This window comes from Furipterus horrens, unplaced genomic scaffold (genome assembly GCF_987537825.1).
Source record: "Furipterus horrens unplaced genomic scaffold, mFurHor1.1.pri manual_scaffold_5, whole genome shotgun sequence".
NCBI lineage: Eukaryota > Metazoa > Chordata > Mammalia > Chiroptera > Furipteridae > Furipterus > Furipterus horrens.
The window spans coordinates 106022100-106040038 of record NW_028327175.1 but is presented as its reverse complement, the minus strand read 5'-3'; the positions used below and the strand labels follow the sequence as shown (position 1 = coordinate 106040038).

Genomic DNA, 17939 nt, shown 5'->3' with positions numbered 1-17939 from the left:
TATAACACATTTTTAGAACCACAGATGATAATTACTTTTAATTATAGTTAGTCAAATAAATAACATAAAGATATGGAAAGAAAACACTGATTTTCAAGTATTACTGATATTATGAAACATGAAAGCATTCCAAAGCATCACAAGTCAGACAGATTAAGTATAAGATGGTATTAAACTGAGCTTTCAATTATTTAAAATAAAATCTTGAGATGACATACTGCTTTAAAGTGGAGGTAAAAGCAGATTTTCAGTGCCAAATTCTAAATTTCCGCACACTAAAACTTTTAAATGGAAATGATGAATTTTCTTGGAGATGGGGACTAACACCTTCTGTGTTTTTAAATTTAATGAGACTACTAAGTCATTACTAAAATTTTCTAAATTTTAATAAAATAATTACAGATCTTTAAAAATCAACTATAAAAATCTTGAGATTAAGCTTTTTAAAATATATATAATTTCTAATAAATAAAATTATTCTGCTTTCACAGCTGTGCTTTTTGTCCATTTCTGTAGAGCTAATACTTCATACTCTAAATCTCTTAAAGCAGACCTTCATCTAAAATCAATTGGTCTGGTTGCCAGACATGCGATAGCCCATATAACAAGGGAGGAAAAAAGGCCAGCTCTTACAGCATCTCCAATCAATTTATCTATCTTTCATATTTTATCTGGAGAATTTTTACATCTACAAAAGTATTTTAATGAAGGATAAAAGAGGTAAGTAATAACTAAAAACTATAAATTCACCAACTATTTTTCTTGAGAATTCATAATTTTCTGCTAAAAATTTTAAAGTGTTCTAGGTCAGTATCTTCCCCATCCCAATAATAATAATAATAATCATGAGAAACGCTTCAAGTGAACTTCTACTATGAAAATTTGCATTCCAGATTGCCTGGATCTTTTTTAAAATTTTAATTATGGGGAAATACACATAACATAAAGTTTACCTTCTTAACCATTTTTAAGTGTACAGGTCAGGAGCGTTGTTATGCGGCCAACCTGTAGAACTCTTCTTCTAATTCCCATCCCTCTCCACCCCTCCCCCAGCTCATGGCAAACACCATTCCACTTTCTGTCTCTGTGAATGACTACACTAGGTACCTCATTCATAACAATGGAATCATACAGTATTTGTCTTTTTTTGTGACTGGCTTATTTCACTTAGCATAATATCCTCAAGGTTCATTCATGTTGTAGTATGTCAAAATTTCCTTCCTTTCTTAAGTTGAATAATATTCTACACCAGCGAGTTTCAACCTTTTTCATCTCAAGCACACCAAAAAACACTTGTAGCACACTGGTTGAAAATCACTGTTCTATACCACATTTTGTTTATCCTAGTTTTCTGTATTTTTAAAAACACTATTCTGAGGAACCTTGAAGAAATATCTTCTTTGAAAGAATGCAATGGTGTCCTGACCTACTGGTCCAAGAGAAATCAAAGGAAGGAAACAAGTTAGGTCATGAATTCAGCTTTTCCTGACACTGGGCAGGCAGAAGGGACAACATTTACAAGGCATACTCCTTCAAGTTGTTCCTACATCTTGATTTTTAAAAGTTCCACAGGCTTTATGTCTTATGAGCATTCCGTGATAAAACCAATTTGCATGGTACTTAAAAATTCTGCATTTTATACTAATCAGACTCTAGTTTTATGTTGAATGGTTATTTGAATTTCTTAAATACTGCCTTCAGACTGGACTGATCCTTTCTTTCAATCATCAGATGTTAAGGTGGAAAGGAGCTTAATAAGAGGGAGGACTCAGTGGAGGGTCATGGTTACTAAAAAGAAAAAAAATCACTTAGAATAGATTTTAAAGGTCTCTACCACCTTTCCAGTCTGAAATTAACACAACCCTTAAAAGATAATTAGACCTAGGCTAAATCAGCAAAGAGGAGGGAAAGGTAGCCGACCACCAGAAAAGAGTTATGTCACTGGCTCTATGATCGGGAGCAAGCCACTTCCCCTGATTTTTTTTTTAATGAGTGAACTAGGACTAATAATGTTACCTTAACCCCCTCAGGGTTTTTCCTCAGTCTCCTGTTAGGATAAAGAACCATTACTCTCCTTATAATGGCATTTCATAATCTTAACATGGTTCTTACTGCCTGTTGCCTCCAGCTTCTATTCTAGACTGAACAGACACAGTTATTTCCCGTTCCTTTCACCACCAAGCCATTTCCTCTGTACTCGGTGTGGTTCCTCCACTTAAAAGCAACCAATCAATCCATCAAAGACCAAGACTGGATTCTAAGGAGATGACCATTGCCAAGCATACTAGAAGGATGACACTTCAATATTTTTTACATTGGCTTATATATCCCAGGGTCATTTGTCTATTTTTAAATTAAGAAAACAAAAACAAAAACTAATAGATAATCGGGGGGGACTAGATATCTAAATCCTTTCCGCAAAGAAGTAAGGCTGAAACTCAGTTTTAAACTTAGGGCTTCCTTAAGTTTGTTTTTGTTTTTGTTTTTTAAAGAAAACACAATTTATTAAAATGAGAGAGCATCTTTCTCTAACATGCACACTCGCAGGTGTAGATGTGTCATATTCCTAAGAGGCAACTTAATACACTGGGCTATGGATCCACAATAGATCTCAGAATCCTGTCTAACTTCAACTAAATTATTTAGCTTTTCTGAGTCTCAGCTTTCTCATATATAAATCAGGAACATCACTAAGGGTTACACTGAGTAATTATACAGATTTTTTTTTTAAAATGATGTCAAAAAGCATCTAGCACAGTGCCTGGAATGCCTGGAATGCAGAATATGCTTAATAAACGTGAGCATTCTCTCTTGTTTTTCACATTTATCTGTAGATATTCCAAAAAAGCATGCTGTGTGTCAGTGAGCTTTACACTTTTATACTCACAGGGCAGAGAAAGACATAAGAAAATGTAGAAGAAGAATGATTAATCTGAACTAGAGCACTGGTCATGAACTGATCTTCCACAAAGTATCTGCCTTTACAATATTCATGAATTTCACTACAAGGTTGATCAGGTCAGTATGTTTTATTAAGGAGGCTGAAGAACACTAAAGCCATTTACAGTGTAAAGAATCACATTTTAACAGCAAAGTAAGAGTGACTTCCAAGACTTATAGTAAATAAAAAAAGGAAGGTAGAGAAAAGTTATGCACAGTCCATTACCATCTACCTAACAAAAGGTAGGAGTATATCTTTATGAAAGTGGAAAGACTGACTAAACACTAATAAAACTGGTCACTGCAAGGGAAGGAGAAACAAGCTGGAGAAAGCACAGAGACAAGCCTTGTACAATACATTTGACTGTGGAACCATATAAATGTTTTCCATAATTATAAGGCAAAATTAAATTTTTAAAAATGTAATCTGTAAAAGTAAAAATAAGCAACCTAAATGTTTACTGAGTTGGTAGCTTAACCACATGAAGAATAATTAATTATTGCAAGTGACTTTAAAATAAGGTAATTTGATTGTTCATCTCTGCTTAGAAACACTCTAGGGACAAAAACTGCTACAAATATATTAAATTATTTTCAATAATTATATTACTAGTAATGACACTGTTTAGTTATTCTGAAACTATTATACAGGGTGTAGCAAAAGTAGGTTTACAGTTGTGCATATGGAAAATAATACAATATTTAATAAATAATAAAAGAATAAACTATTTCATGTACTCACAACAGTAAGTCTACTTTTGCCACACTTTGTATATAGCAGGATAAACCAAATAAATGATTAATTTACTCTCATTAGAATCCAGAATTTTCAGCAAAGAAAAAGAAACAAAAAATTTTTTAAAGATTTTATTTATTTATTCTTAGAGAGAGGGAAAGGGAGGGAGAAAGAGAGGGAGAGAAATATCAATGTGTGGTTGCCTCTTGCACACCCCCAACTGGGGACCTGGCCCGCAATCCAGGCATGTGCCCTGACTGGGAATTGAATTGGTGACCTTTTGGTTCACAGGCTGGTGGCTCAATCCACTGAGCCACACCAGCCAGCGTGAGAAACAATTTTTTTTAATGTTACATAATTCCTGAAGTCTAACTGGAATTTGAAATATCAATATAAACTTTTTTTTCCCCCAATGGAAAAAAGAAGACTACTTTGCTAGCTCTTTTCAGTCAAAAAGACTATATTAACAACAAAGAAGCCAGTATCAATCAACACCCTTAGAGCACAGATTATGGTTTCTAAATACCATTTCCCATCAAAAGGAAAAGGCCCCTTGGAGAAATGGTTGATTCCAAATATATGAGAGGTCCCCCACCCCCCCAAAAAACCTTGGCACTGATTTATGAAAAATTGTATATTTATTCTTACATGTTTAAACTTCCATCACCTTTAAAGTACTCTCCATTTGATGCAATCCACCTATCAAGACATTTTTTTCCACTGCTCAGTTTTTGAAATCATCAATTTTGATGCCTTTTAGTGCGTCTACCATTTTTTATTTCACCTTTCCCATATCAGCAAAATGTTTCCCTTTGAGGACTTTTTTCATCTGGGGAAACAAAAAAAGTCACTTGGGGCAAGACTGTGTGAACAGGGAGAGTGGTGGCATGGGGTCATGTAATTTTTAGTCAAAAATTGCTGAATGCTCATAAATCATCCATCATGAAATGGGAAAACACGTTCAAAGAGTCTTCAAAGAAAAAAAACTTCACCAAAGCCGAACACAGCTTCTCACAACAACTCCACTGATGCAGATGGGTTCCCAGAGCATTCGCCTAGTGGGGGGAAAAGCCTGCACTACAAGGAGTGCACCCTCCATAAGATAATTCCAGTTTTTTTTTTCTTGGGGGGGGGGTCCTTCCTCATAAGACAGAAAATGTGTAAGAGCCTGGAATATCATCTTAAGCATATCAGAAGTCAAAGAAGCTATTAAGTACCACTGGAATGTATCATAAGACTCAAGCAGCAACTCAAAATGGTTCCCACTAGTCATAAAAAAGATAATCAAAGCATTAAAAAGAATAGCAACTGCAATGTATGGGAATATATTTTTTAAAAACCCATGGTTAAAAACAAAACAAACCTCACTGCTCACCTTTGGAAGGTGCTAGCATGGAAACCAGTGAATTATTCTGGTTTTTAAAACATATATTGGGGCCCTGACTGGTGTGGCTCAGTTGGGTGGGTGTCATCCTGTGAAGTGAGAGGTCACTGGTTCAATTCCCAGTCAGGGCATATACCTGGGTTGCAGGTTCAGTTCCCCATTGGGGCGTGTCTGACTCTCTCACTCTCTCTCTATCCCTACTTTCTCCTTTCTTTAAAAATAAGTAAATAAAGTATTTTTTTAAGTGTTTTGGGGGTAGAGATTAAAGAATTTATTCTGCTTTTTCTAGATGAACTGTAGCTCCAGATAACTGAATAGATAATTAAGAATTTTATATTTTAAGTAAAAGCACTTAGGATAATAAATTAAGAGGGAAAAAACTATAATATTATCATTTTGCAACTCTAAATGAAATAATGAAACTAGCATTGATCATTAATGGCTACTAAAACCATCCGGTGAAATCTGATAGGGAACTTTATATTGAATGGACCAGAATAGCAGCATTTTCAACCCACTTGATCGATGTTATCACAAAAAGAGACAAGTAGACATTTTATGCCACGCAATGTGATACAATAAGAAATACATAAACCTGTGAATACTTTTTTTTTTAATTTATTGATTTTAGAGAGAGGAAGGGGGAGAGAAAGAGAGAGGATCAGAGAGAGAGAGAGAGAGAGAGAGAGAGAGACATCAATTTGTTGTTCCACTTATTTATGCATTCATTTGTTGATTCTTGTATGTGCCCTGACCAGGGATCGAACCAGCAACCTTGGAGTATAGAGACAACTCTAACCAACTGAGCTTACCAGCCTGGGCCTGATATATGCTTGTCATTAATTCAGTCCTGAATCAAGTTTATAGATCTAACTACCAGTTAATTATAAACACAGTAGTCAGGAAACATGTTAAACAACCTTAAAAGAATGTTCCAGAATATGGGAAATTCTACAAAACAAACAACCTGGTTTCTTAAATATACTACAAAGGGGTGTGGGGAAGGGAATTCATAGATTAAAAGAGATATGAGACATGTCAATTAAATTTAATATGTGAACTTGCTTGGAAATTAGAAGTCAAACAAAACATTTATAAAAATTTGAGAGCAGGAAATTTAAACACTAGATATCTGATATTAAGGAATTATTCATTTTTTATGGTAGTAGTGGTCCAAGTTTTGTTTAAAACTGGTTACCCATCTTTTTGAGATACACACACACACACACACACACACACACACACACACACATTATGGCTGAAATGTTACACTGTGATTTGTTTCAAAATTATCTGAAGGGGCAAGGGAGAGAAAGAGTACTAATGAAATAGAACTGGTCACATGCTGTTGACACTTGTGGCAGTTTTGTTATACCATTTTCTCTACTTTTGTACATGCTTAAATTTCTTTCTGTAATGAAAAGTTTTGATATTCTTTCAAGCACAAATTTAAAAAGGCTTCTCTTCTGCCTCCTAGGATATCAATTTTAAATGAAAAGATATAAGCTCTTAGATATTTTATTAGGTGTGTGGTGATTACAGCCAAGACAACAGTCCCCTATATGCCATGTACTTAGATGCAATCAACCTGATTGAGTACTTTCTTCCCTTGAGGACAGGGCTATCCCAGACCTGAAAAAGAACAGGGCTCTGCAGATCACCCTGGTATCAAATACAATTCTTGGTCAAGAACTGTTTAATCTCCCTGAGCCTCTGTGAAATGGGGACAACTTTACTTGCCTCACAACGTTGCTATGAGCATCACATGAGATAAAATGTGAAGCATCTAGTCCAAAGTAGGCACTCAGGAAACAGACAATTGAGTATTTATTCATTCATTAATTCACCCAACATCTGAGTACATACTCTGGATCAGACTCTAGGTTAGGTGCTAGACATATAGACATGAAAAACACAGCACCTGCCTTGAAGGAACACAGGAGAGTAAATCAATGATTATAGTGCTAATGTATTTAAAGTTCTGGAAGTATACAATATTTGGATCTAGAATTCTCTACTGAGGAACATTATCAATTAAGAAGGTGAAATAGACATTAAAAAAAAGAAAAGAGGGTTTCCAATGCATAGCCACCTCCAGAATGGAAGCACTCAGGCTTCCTGCAGTTGCAGCAATTTATGCTTGAGAGCTACCACCTGTCTCCTATGGAGAATTTTTATTTGGACATTTTTATCTTCAAGTGGATGTTGACCGTCAGAAGGTGGAAGGGCGGTGTCATGAGCCAGGGGGGTGGTGGCGGAGGCAGAGGCAGAGGTTTCCAGTGCATAGCCACCTCCAGAATGGAAGCACTCCATGGCTTTCTGTAGCTTCTGTAATTTCTGCTTTATAACAGTCTGTTTTTTCTACCAAAAGTTTGAGTTCTGTCACTTTTTAAAAATAGATGGCTGTAAGCAGCAGTTTCCTGTTTATGTTGAAGTTCTGAGAGTTCATATTTATTTTCTAGATTACTATAAAGTGTCATAAATCTATCAATCTTTGGTGTTAAATTTGCCTGAGAGGCTTCGACTTCCTTCCTGTTGAAGTCAACTGACTCTCTTCTTTGGCTTCCCTCAGGAACACCTCTTTTGTACACTTAGAACAGCATCCTGTGAGGGACACCACACTCTGGCCCACTTGCCACAGGTAATGGCCTAAGCCTGAACTAAGGCCTCCAAACCAGGAGGCCATCATGCAGGTTCTAGACTGACCTAGTCTGCTCTGTGAGAAGCATCCTGTGCCAGTGAACAACTGCCAACTGCCAGAATTGCTTCATGGACAGGGCTAGCTAAGAATTAAGTCACAATGACCTTGTTGCTAGGCAACGCCTGAATGGGGGGCCTTGCACGTGAGGGCCCCTGGGAAGAGGAGACGAGCCCTAGGCCTGAGAGCAGGCCCTACTCTAGTGGTATGTCCCCTGAGGGCCTCCTCTGTTTCCTCTGTCTTGGAAGCTACACATTGCCCGATGTTTTGTCACACAGTTCTCGTCTTGCAGCTTGTGATTTCCGTGCCACAATTTTTTTTTACATTCGATGTAGAACTGACACAGTGACACTCACTCATATTAAAAGCATAGGTGGCCTCATTTAGGCAAATGTCCTTGCCTGTGTACTGGCACCCATGCTGGTAATCTTTCAATTGCCATTTATAACGCCCACTACTACAAAGTTGTCATTAGAGTTGTCTCAGAGTCAGCCTACATGATGCCTTGTGAGGCTTGCTTTCAGTACTGATCTAGGAACTGACAAAGTAAGGAGCACATTAGCTATGCTTCTATGTGACACCAGATTGGAAGATATGTTGGTTAGAACTGGGAGAAATAAAAGTGACTATCTTACAAGATAAATAGAACACAAAGTGATAGGTAAGTTAGCAGTGTATTTAGATTTTTAACTAATGAAATCTAAGGTCAAAATAGTGTTATTTCTCGGGAGAGGACTCAACAAAATACTAATATGCAATGGTGAAGGACTTAACTGATGTAAATTACAGTGGAAGATTAACTCTACTATACTAGAGTTATAGTAAGAGTTAATACTATAACATTACTTAAATGTTTTCATTTAGACAGCAGCAATGTAGCATCAAGACTCTTTTCTCATTGGAAGTTTAGTGATTTTTTGAAGATACTGCATTCTGGAGTCACACGTTCTAGATTTAAATCAGGGTCCTACTACAAATTACTGTTACCAGGGGTGAGTTATATTACTGTTTCCTGATCTATAAAAAAAGTAAATGATAGAGTCTACTTTATGCAGAGTGGTCTGAAGATTAAGTTATAATGTAAAGTGGTTAGCTCAGGGGTTGGTTTATAGCAAGTTTTCAAATGCTATTATTACTCATTTTAGAGGTTCTAAAATTAAAGTACTGTATTATGGGTATCAGAACATTTATTATCCTTAAACTAGGAAGTTTTAAAAGTTTAAAATTCTGAGCTATCATTTAAGTAGCTTTTGAGATCTTCATGTTTTTTATGGCAGAGTTTTCAGTCACATTATTAACCTGGCTATAAGTATCATTAGGAAAAGCTGAATAATTGTAAATGGAAATTTTGTTTAACAGTATTATCTTTATTCTAACTTAAAATAGTTGATGCCATCCTTCTCTATTCTAGCCCTTAATTATACAGGCACTAGGATGCAAAACACAGATCATGGAGATAACACAAACAGACACTGAAGGTAAAATTAAAGGTTTAAGTTTTTGAATAAAAGCTTAATGAAACATGCTCAAATATATTATTATATTTGTTTTAAAAAAAAGGAAAAGAAAAAATACACCACTTAGAAAAGAAAATTACTTCCTTCAAAAAAAGTCTACACAAAAAGACTTGAGATATTTGGAAGATTCTCCTTTGGATAGCAAACTTTTAATGACACAGGAATAAATTTTCTTCTCTGTAGGCCCCACCTATGCAGCCTTTTTATCTTTAGAGAATTGCATTTACACAATCATAGTAATATACATGCTATATACCTGCTGCCATCTCTCACAATCAACCTCTCAAGAAAGCATAAGAATATATGTACAAAAAAGCAGTAAGCAGTATAAATAACCTAACTAAAGTGAGAAGGGTTACAGAGATGGAAGGTACTATATGTGCTTAATTTTCAATCTTTTATAGACGTGATCAAGATACACTGGTCAAAGTTGGTAAGACGTTATTTAAAGGTAGAGTGAAACCACAATAAGAAAATGATAAAGCAGCTGTCACTGGGAAGAACTGAGAATAGGGAGCAAAGATTTCCCCCTCTTCATTTTATATTCTCTTATATTATGAAAACAAAATTTTTAAGTGGGCATTTATCATTTCAATGGTTTTAAAAGTGTCATAGGAAATACCTTCTCTGCTAAAATATAGGTAACCCACAAAGTCTACATTGAATTTGCTAACTGCCCAAATACAGGAAAGATCCTGAGGTCAGTAGACTAGATAACATCTATAGTCCTTTCTAGAAGGTAAGGGTCTATCGAAAGGAATATTCAAATTGTGGTTGCCACTTGGTTAAGATAAAGTCACAGGTGTAAAGCCTGTTCCTAAGCTATAAAATACAGGAGCAAACAAGAATGAGACAACAGGAAATTTCTCTAGAAAATGGCAGCTGAGAACCAGAAGCAGAGAAGCAGTTAAAGCTGAATGGAGATTCCTGCAATGGAGCCAGGAGCAAGTCAGAAGGAACAAGATGGCAAACATAAAGCTTCAGAGTGTACTTTTTACTACCAAGAGGGAGCTGCCAACCAGGAACTGCGGGGCTGGCAGCTCAGGCATTAGAAATGCATTCTTAGTTTGGGGGGCTGGAGTCGGGCTCTGAATGTGATAGGCAACAACGCTCAGTCCCAGAAGCAGTGAGGCAGTTAATGTATAAATCAAGGACCAAGACACAGGACAAAAAGGGCTGAATACAAGTTTTTTTCTGACACAGGCTAGTGGTTTCTAACCATTTTTTTGAAGTCATGGAGAGAAGGAGCTTCTAAGAAATCCTGGTATACAGATGGTAGGTGGGAATTAAAAGGCTGTACCCACTGAAAGGGTCAATAATCTTTTTTCATTTGGTGTGCTGACTTTATTATTCCACGTAACTTTAAATGCTTTTATTAGAAAAGAAGAAATATAATAAAATCATGAGTTAAGTCCCCACATTAAAAAGCTAGACAAACAATAACAAATCCAAAATAAGCAAAAGAAATAAGCATATAAATAAATGAAGAAAAAATAAGACACAAAAAATAGGAAAAAAAAAAACCCAATACACTTAAAGTTTGTTCTTTGAAAAAATTGAGAATTACCTAGCTAGGAAAAAAATAAATAAAACACAAATTACAAATAGAGGGTTTTAAAGGGACATAATTTTAGATACTACAGATGCTAAAATTATAATAAGGGAATATTCTGAGCTAATAATTTCATGCTAATGAATTTGACAACTTAAATGAAATATTCCTTGAAAAACACAAATTCCTAAAAGTGATACAAGAAGAAAGAGAACATCTAAACAGTCAATATCGATGACAGAAATTGAGTTCATAATAAAAAACTATTTCACAGAGAAACTATGTCCAAATGTCTTCACTGGTAAACTCTACCAAAAATTTAAGAAAAAAACCTATATACATTGTTTCAGAAAATAGCATAAGAGAAATTTCCTAACTAGTTTTTATGAGTTCAGCATAATCCTGATACAAAAACTTGACAAAAATATTTTAAAAAAAAACAAAATTAGTTTAATATTGCTCATAATAAAGACATAAAAATTCTTATAAAATAATAGCAAATCAAATCCAGCAATATGTAAAAAGGATAACATATCATGACTAAGTGGACTTCTCCCAGGAATGCAAATTTGAGCATTTAAAACCAATCAATGTAATTCAAAATATTGACAAAATAAAGGACAAAAAGAAGGACTTCTAGTCAAGATGGCGGCACAGGAAGACACGGCTCACCTCTTCGCACAACCACATCAAAATTACAACTGAAATACAGACCCATTACTCAGAAGCATCAGAAATCGAGCTGAATGTAAGTCTGACAACTACAGAATTAAACAAACCACATACATCCAGATAGTAGGAGGGGCAGACACAGAATGGACTGGTCCCTCACCCACATGTGGTAGATAAAAATTCAGGAGGAATATCTCAGGAGTGAAGAGTCCCAGCTCCACACCAAGCCAGGTTCTAGTGCCAGAAAGATAAATCCCCACAACTGATGGCTGCAAAAGCCAACGGGGATAGAGTCGGTGGAAGAAGCTGCTAGATCCCAAAGCAGTTTCTCTTAAAGAACCCACACATGGACTCACCTACTCAGACTCACTCCCTCTGAGCTCCAGCACCAGGGTAACAGCTTGAAAGGCACCAGTGGTATACAGGGAGAAACTGAAGTGTCTGGCATCAAGGCAAGCAGAGACCATTGTCCCTTTTCTAAACCCTCTCCTAACAAAACCTACCAGCTGGTGCCATTATCTCAGACACCATTTACCTAGCTAACTCTGTTTGAACTGCCTCGGAGATTCCCAGAGACTCTGCCCCACCCAACTTCTGGGCTCATCCAAACTTCCTAAATCCTCTCAAACAAGCAACAGCTGGCCTCAGTGAGCCCTAGGCCAAGCACTAGCAGCAGCCAGCCTGGATTCATAGCTTGGCTTCGCCTGGGAATCTCCACACCCAGTATACGTAGCAGCCATCTCAGATTGCTTTATAGATCAGACAGGGTGTCCCCCAGCAAAATACAGGTGGGGGCTGATCTTGGCCTGCACCACACAGGAAACCCCAGGGCCAGTGCACCCAGTGGACAGCTACAGACCATGTTAGAGCACCACCACCCTGCCCTTGCACAGCTGATCCTCCAGGAGGGTGGAGGTTGGTGGTAAGTGGTCACAGCCAATCCTTGCAACTGCTTGGCCTGGCTAAATTGCTCCCATAGACCTGCCAACAGTAATCAAGGATCAATTATAAGAGGAGAGTGTACTCAGCCCACACAAAAGGTGCACCTCAAGTACCCAGCTTGAGTGATAGGGAGGCTGTCACTGGACCCTACAGAACACTTACTACATTAGGCCACACTACCAAGACACAGAATCAAAGCAGCTCTACTTACTAGAGGGAGACTGCCAAAATGAGGAGACAGAGAAACATGGCCCAAATGAAAGAACAGATCAAAACTTCAGAAAGGGCTAAACAAAATGGAGATAAGCAACCTTATCAGATGCAGAGTTCAAAACACTGGTTATAAGGATGCTCAAGGAACTTAGTGAGGACCTCAACAGTACAAAAAAAGATCCAGTCAGAAAAAACGGATACACTAATTGAAATAAATAACAATTTACAAGGAAACAACAATAGAACGGATGAAGCTGAGGATCAAATCATGATATGAAACATAAGGAAGCAAAAAACAACCAATCAAAACAACAACAAGAAGAAAAAAATCCAAAAAGATGAGGATAGTGTAAGCAGCCTCTGGGAAAACTTCAAGAGGTCCAATATTCACAACATAGGAGTATCAGAAGGAGAAGAGAAAGACCAAGAAATTGGAAATTTACCTGAAAAAATAATGAAAGAAAACTTACCTAATTTGGTGAAGGATATAGACATACAAGTCCAGGAAGCACAGAGAGTCTCAAACAAGATGGGTGCAAAGAGGCCCACTCCAAGACACATCATAATTAAAATGCCAAAGGTTAAAGATAAAGAGAGAATCTTAAAAAGAGCAAAGAGAAATGAAGTTAGTTACCTACAGAGGAGTTCCCTTAAGACTGTCAGCTGATTTCTCAAAAGAAACTTTACAGGCTAGAAGGGGTTGGCAAGAAATATTCAAAGTCATGAAAAGCAGGGATCTATAGCCAAGACTGCTCTACCCAGCAAAGCTATCATTTAGAATCAAAGGGCAGATAAAGAGCTTCCCAGACAAGAAAAAAACTAAAGGAGTTCATCATCACCAAATCATTAATATGTGAAATGTTAAATGGACTTATTTAAGAAAAAGATCAAAACCATGAACAATATAATGGCAAAAAATACAATTGATTCTAAAAAACAAACTAAGCAAACAAGAAGAAGAGACACAGAATCATGGATATGGACAGAGTGTTTTGATGGTTGCCAGACTGAAGGGGGTGTGGGGGAATGGGTGAAGAGGTGAGGGGATTATGAAGTACAAATAGGCAGTTACAGAATAGCCATGGGGATATAAAGAACAGCATAGGAAATGGAGTAGTCAAAGAACTTGTACACATGACCTATGGACATGAACAACTGTGGGGGGATTGCCTGAAGGAGCAGGGCGTGCTGAATGGAGGTGGTGCAAAGGGGGAAAAAATCAGGATACTGTAATAGCATAATCAATAAAAAAGAAAATAGAAAAGAAAATCATTACAACCTGGAGTATGCAAACATATTTTGTCTGGGATAAAATCCACTAATCATAAAGAAAAAAAAAATTATAAACAGGATGTCACCAAATTATAAATATTTGCTCATCAAAAGGCACTGCTAATAAAATGATACATTTGCAATACATATATCTAACAAAAGATGTGTATCCAGAATACATTTAAAAATTCCTACAGAGACTTTCAGCCAAGATGGAGGCCTCAACAGATACGCTGGGTCTCCCTCCACAACTAAGAAGGAATACAGCTACCTCAAAACTAGAGATAACCACAGGTTCCAGAAAATCAAGCTGCATGGAAGTCCAACAAACAAAGATATAAAGAAGAAATACTCATCCACACAGGTAGGAGGGGGTGGAACTGTGGCGAAGAGGATGCGGTATGGTGGTGGCAGCAGCGGCAGGCTGGTGGAAAGTGCAGTTACATGTTTTAAAAATTTGAGAGGGACACCTGGGGATCGTTCTCAGCTCTTCACCAGAATGTGCAGCTCACTGCCCCAGCACCAGGGAAAATAAAACCTCATTGCTTCTGACTGTGCAAACCAGTGGGGTTGGGCTGGAGAAGAAACTGCTGGTCTCTCAGCAGAGCCCGTTTGTTTAGAGGACCCCACGGTACTAGAACATCCGCAGATCCACCCACTCTGGAAACAATAGCCAGGGCAACAGCTAGAGAGGTGCCAGTCCTATATGAAAATGGGAGAAGAGCCTGGAAAACAAGCGAGTGCTGAGCAAGCGGCATTGTTCCCTCTCAGACCCCTCCCCCACATACAGCACCACAACGTGGTGAAATGGGTCGCCCGTTACTGACAAATCCGTAAGGCTCCGCTCCTTACAACATAACAGGAGCAACAGTTCTATCTAAGACGCAGAGGCAAACAAACACAGCAGCCTGTCAAGATGAGAAGACAAGAGAAATATGGTCCAAAAGAGGGAACAGATCAAGGTTCAGGTGGGAGAACTAAGCAGCGAGGAGATAGCCAACCTGACAGATGAGGAGATAGACAACCTAACAGATGCAGAGTTCAAAACACGGGTGATAAAAATGCTCACAGGCTTGACAGATATGCTCGAGTATGGCAGACGCATAAGGGAAGAAGTGAAGGCTATGCTAAGTGAAACAAAGGAAAATCCACACAAAACCAATGGTGAAGGGAAGGAAACCAGGGTTCAAATCAATGATTTGAAACATAAGGAAAGAAAAAAAGTCAACCAGTACAGAATGAGGAAGCAAGAATTGAAAAAGGTGAGGAGAGGCTTATGAACTCCTGAGACAACTTTAAACATGCCAACATCCTAATCATAGGGGTGCCAGAACGAGAAGAGGAAGAGTGTGAAACTGAAAACTTATGTGAAAAAATAATGGAGGAAAACTTCCCAAATTTGATGAAGGAAACAGACATACAAATCCAGGAAGAACAGAGAGTCCCAAACAAGCTAGACCAAAAGAGAACCACGCCAAGACACATCATAATTAAAATGCCAAAGGTAAAAGATAAAGAGAGAATCTTAAAAGCAGCAAAAGAAAAGCAGAGAGTTTCCTACAAAGGGGTGCCTATAAGACTCTTAGCTGATTTCTCAAAAGAAACTTTGCAGGCAAGAAGGGACTGGCAAGCAGTATTCAATGTGATGAAAAGCAAGGACCTACAACGAAGATTACTCCATCCAGCAAAGCTATCTATCATTTAGAATGGAAGGGCAGATAAAGTGCTTCCCAAACAAGGTAAAGCTAAAAGAGTTCATTATCACCAAGCCATTATTATATGAAATGTTAAAGGGACTTAAAAAAAAAAAGATCAAAACTATGAACACTAAAATGACAACAAATTCACAACAACTGAATCTAAAAAATAAAAACAAAACCCAACTAAGCAAGCCAGAATAGGAACAGAATAATAGGAATGGGGATCATTTGGAGGGTTATCAGCTGGGAAGGGGAAGGTAGAGAAATGGGGAAATGGTGCGGGGATTAAGAAGCATAATCAGCTGGTACAAAATAGAGGGAAGTTAAGAATAACAGGAAAGGGTGAAGCCAAAGAACTTACATGCATGACGCATGGACTGAACTAAGGAGGGTGGGATTGCTGGAGAGAAGAGGGGTACTGGGCAGAGGGGAGCAAAGCGGGAAAAAATTGGGACAACTTTGACAGCATAATCAATAAAATATACTTTAAAAAAACCAAACAACTCCTACAGTAAAAACTGTAAAAAAACAAACAACCCAATTAGAAAATGGGTAAGAGACTTAAATATTCACCACTAAAAGAAGATATCTGAATGGCCAATAAGCACACAAACAGGTGGTTAACATCACTTATCACCACAGAAATGTAAATTAAAATCATAAGACAATACCATCTTATACCTCTAGACTGGCTAGAATAAAAAACCTTAACAGCACAAAATGTGGGTAAGGATATGGAGCAACTGCAGCTGTCACACAATACTCGTGGAGTATAAAATGTACATCCAGTTTCGAGAACTGTTTGGTTGTTCTTTTACATTTTAACATGCACCTAACCTAAGAACCAACAATCCTAGTCTTATGTATTTCCTTAAGAGAAGTGAAAGCACATGCCCACAATTTTTTTTTATGGAAATGATCACAGCATTTTTATTTATAATAGTCCCAAACTGGAAACAACCCAAATGTCCACCAACATAACAGGTAAATGTATATTCATATAGTGAAATACTATTGAACAATAAAAAATAATGAACTACCGATGCACACAAAATCAGGGATGAATTTCAAAAACATGTTAAGCAAAGGAAGCCAAGCACAATACCATATGATTACATTTTTTACAAACTCCAAGAATAAAAATTAATCTATAGAGGCGATTTTCAACTAGTGTGCCATAAGAATTTTTAAAACATGCCAGAACTGACTGTTTAGTCAGGGGCACCAACCTCTTTTCCTTTGATTATCAAATAAAAAAATGACAACAGCCCACACTACAGCAGCCCTCTAGTGCGAATAAACAAAACTATACCTATTTTTTGTCAGATTGGAAAAAAATATATATTTATTGGTGTGCCACAGAATTTTAGTAATTAGTTTAAATGTGCCATGAGATAAAAAAGGTTGAACATCACTGATCTATAGTGATGGAAACACAAAGTGGTTGCTTAGAGCAGTGGGCTGCTTAAAAGGGGATACGGAAACTTTGCGGGGAGATAAAAATGTTCTGTATCTTTCGTAGGGTGGTATATATAACTGTTAAAACTCTTTGCACTAAACATTTTAGTCTGTACATTTTATTGTTATGTTAATTATACTTCAATTTTTTAAAATCTCTATAAAACCATTTTAAAAGTATGAAAAGCAATACAAAATATTAACTGTGGTTGCTTCTGGGTAGTGGGATTCCGGCTAATTTTTCTTCTGCTAATTCACACCTTCATGAACTTTACAATTTTCTTATTTATTTATTTATTTATTTATTTATTTATTTATTTTATTTTTAGAGAGAGGGGAAAGAAGAAAGAGAGGGAGAGAAACATCACTGTGTGGTTGCCTCTCATTCACGCCCCAAACTGGGGACCTGACGTGCAACCTAGTCATGTGCCCTGACTGGGAATCGAACACAATTTTCTATAGTGAACATCTCCCACCCCTGTTCTCTATGCCTATGTTTTGTAGTTTCACAAAGATGCCAAAATGTTACCAGTATTTATCTTCTGAAAGGATTATGAAAACCATTAACAGAAGTATTTGTCAGGCTCTCTTTCTAGATCCCTATGTAGGAATTGAAAGGAATTCAGAAGCTCAGACAGAGGCCACATGGCATATTGAGAAGAGGAAGGGATCAGAGTTCAACCCTGAACCTGGCTCTCTCACTGAAACTAATGGGCAGTCATGGAGCCTGTGTTTTCTCACCTCTAAAATGGGAATAAGGGGTATCCTGTCTGCCTCAAGAGGGCTTTATGAGTGTTAAGTGAACCAGCTGTGGTTGATAAAGCACAGAAGGAATTAAGGTGGTATTAACTTCTG

The 17939-nt window shown here is 37.3% G+C and overlaps 1 protein-coding gene across 2 annotated transcripts in view; it reads right to left on the bottom strand.

The window, feature by feature from the left end:
* Window positions 1-17939, bottom strand: part of PARN (poly(A)-specific ribonuclease) — a 165743-nt gene that overhangs the window by 30496 nt on the left and 117308 nt on the right. The window lies entirely within an intron of this gene.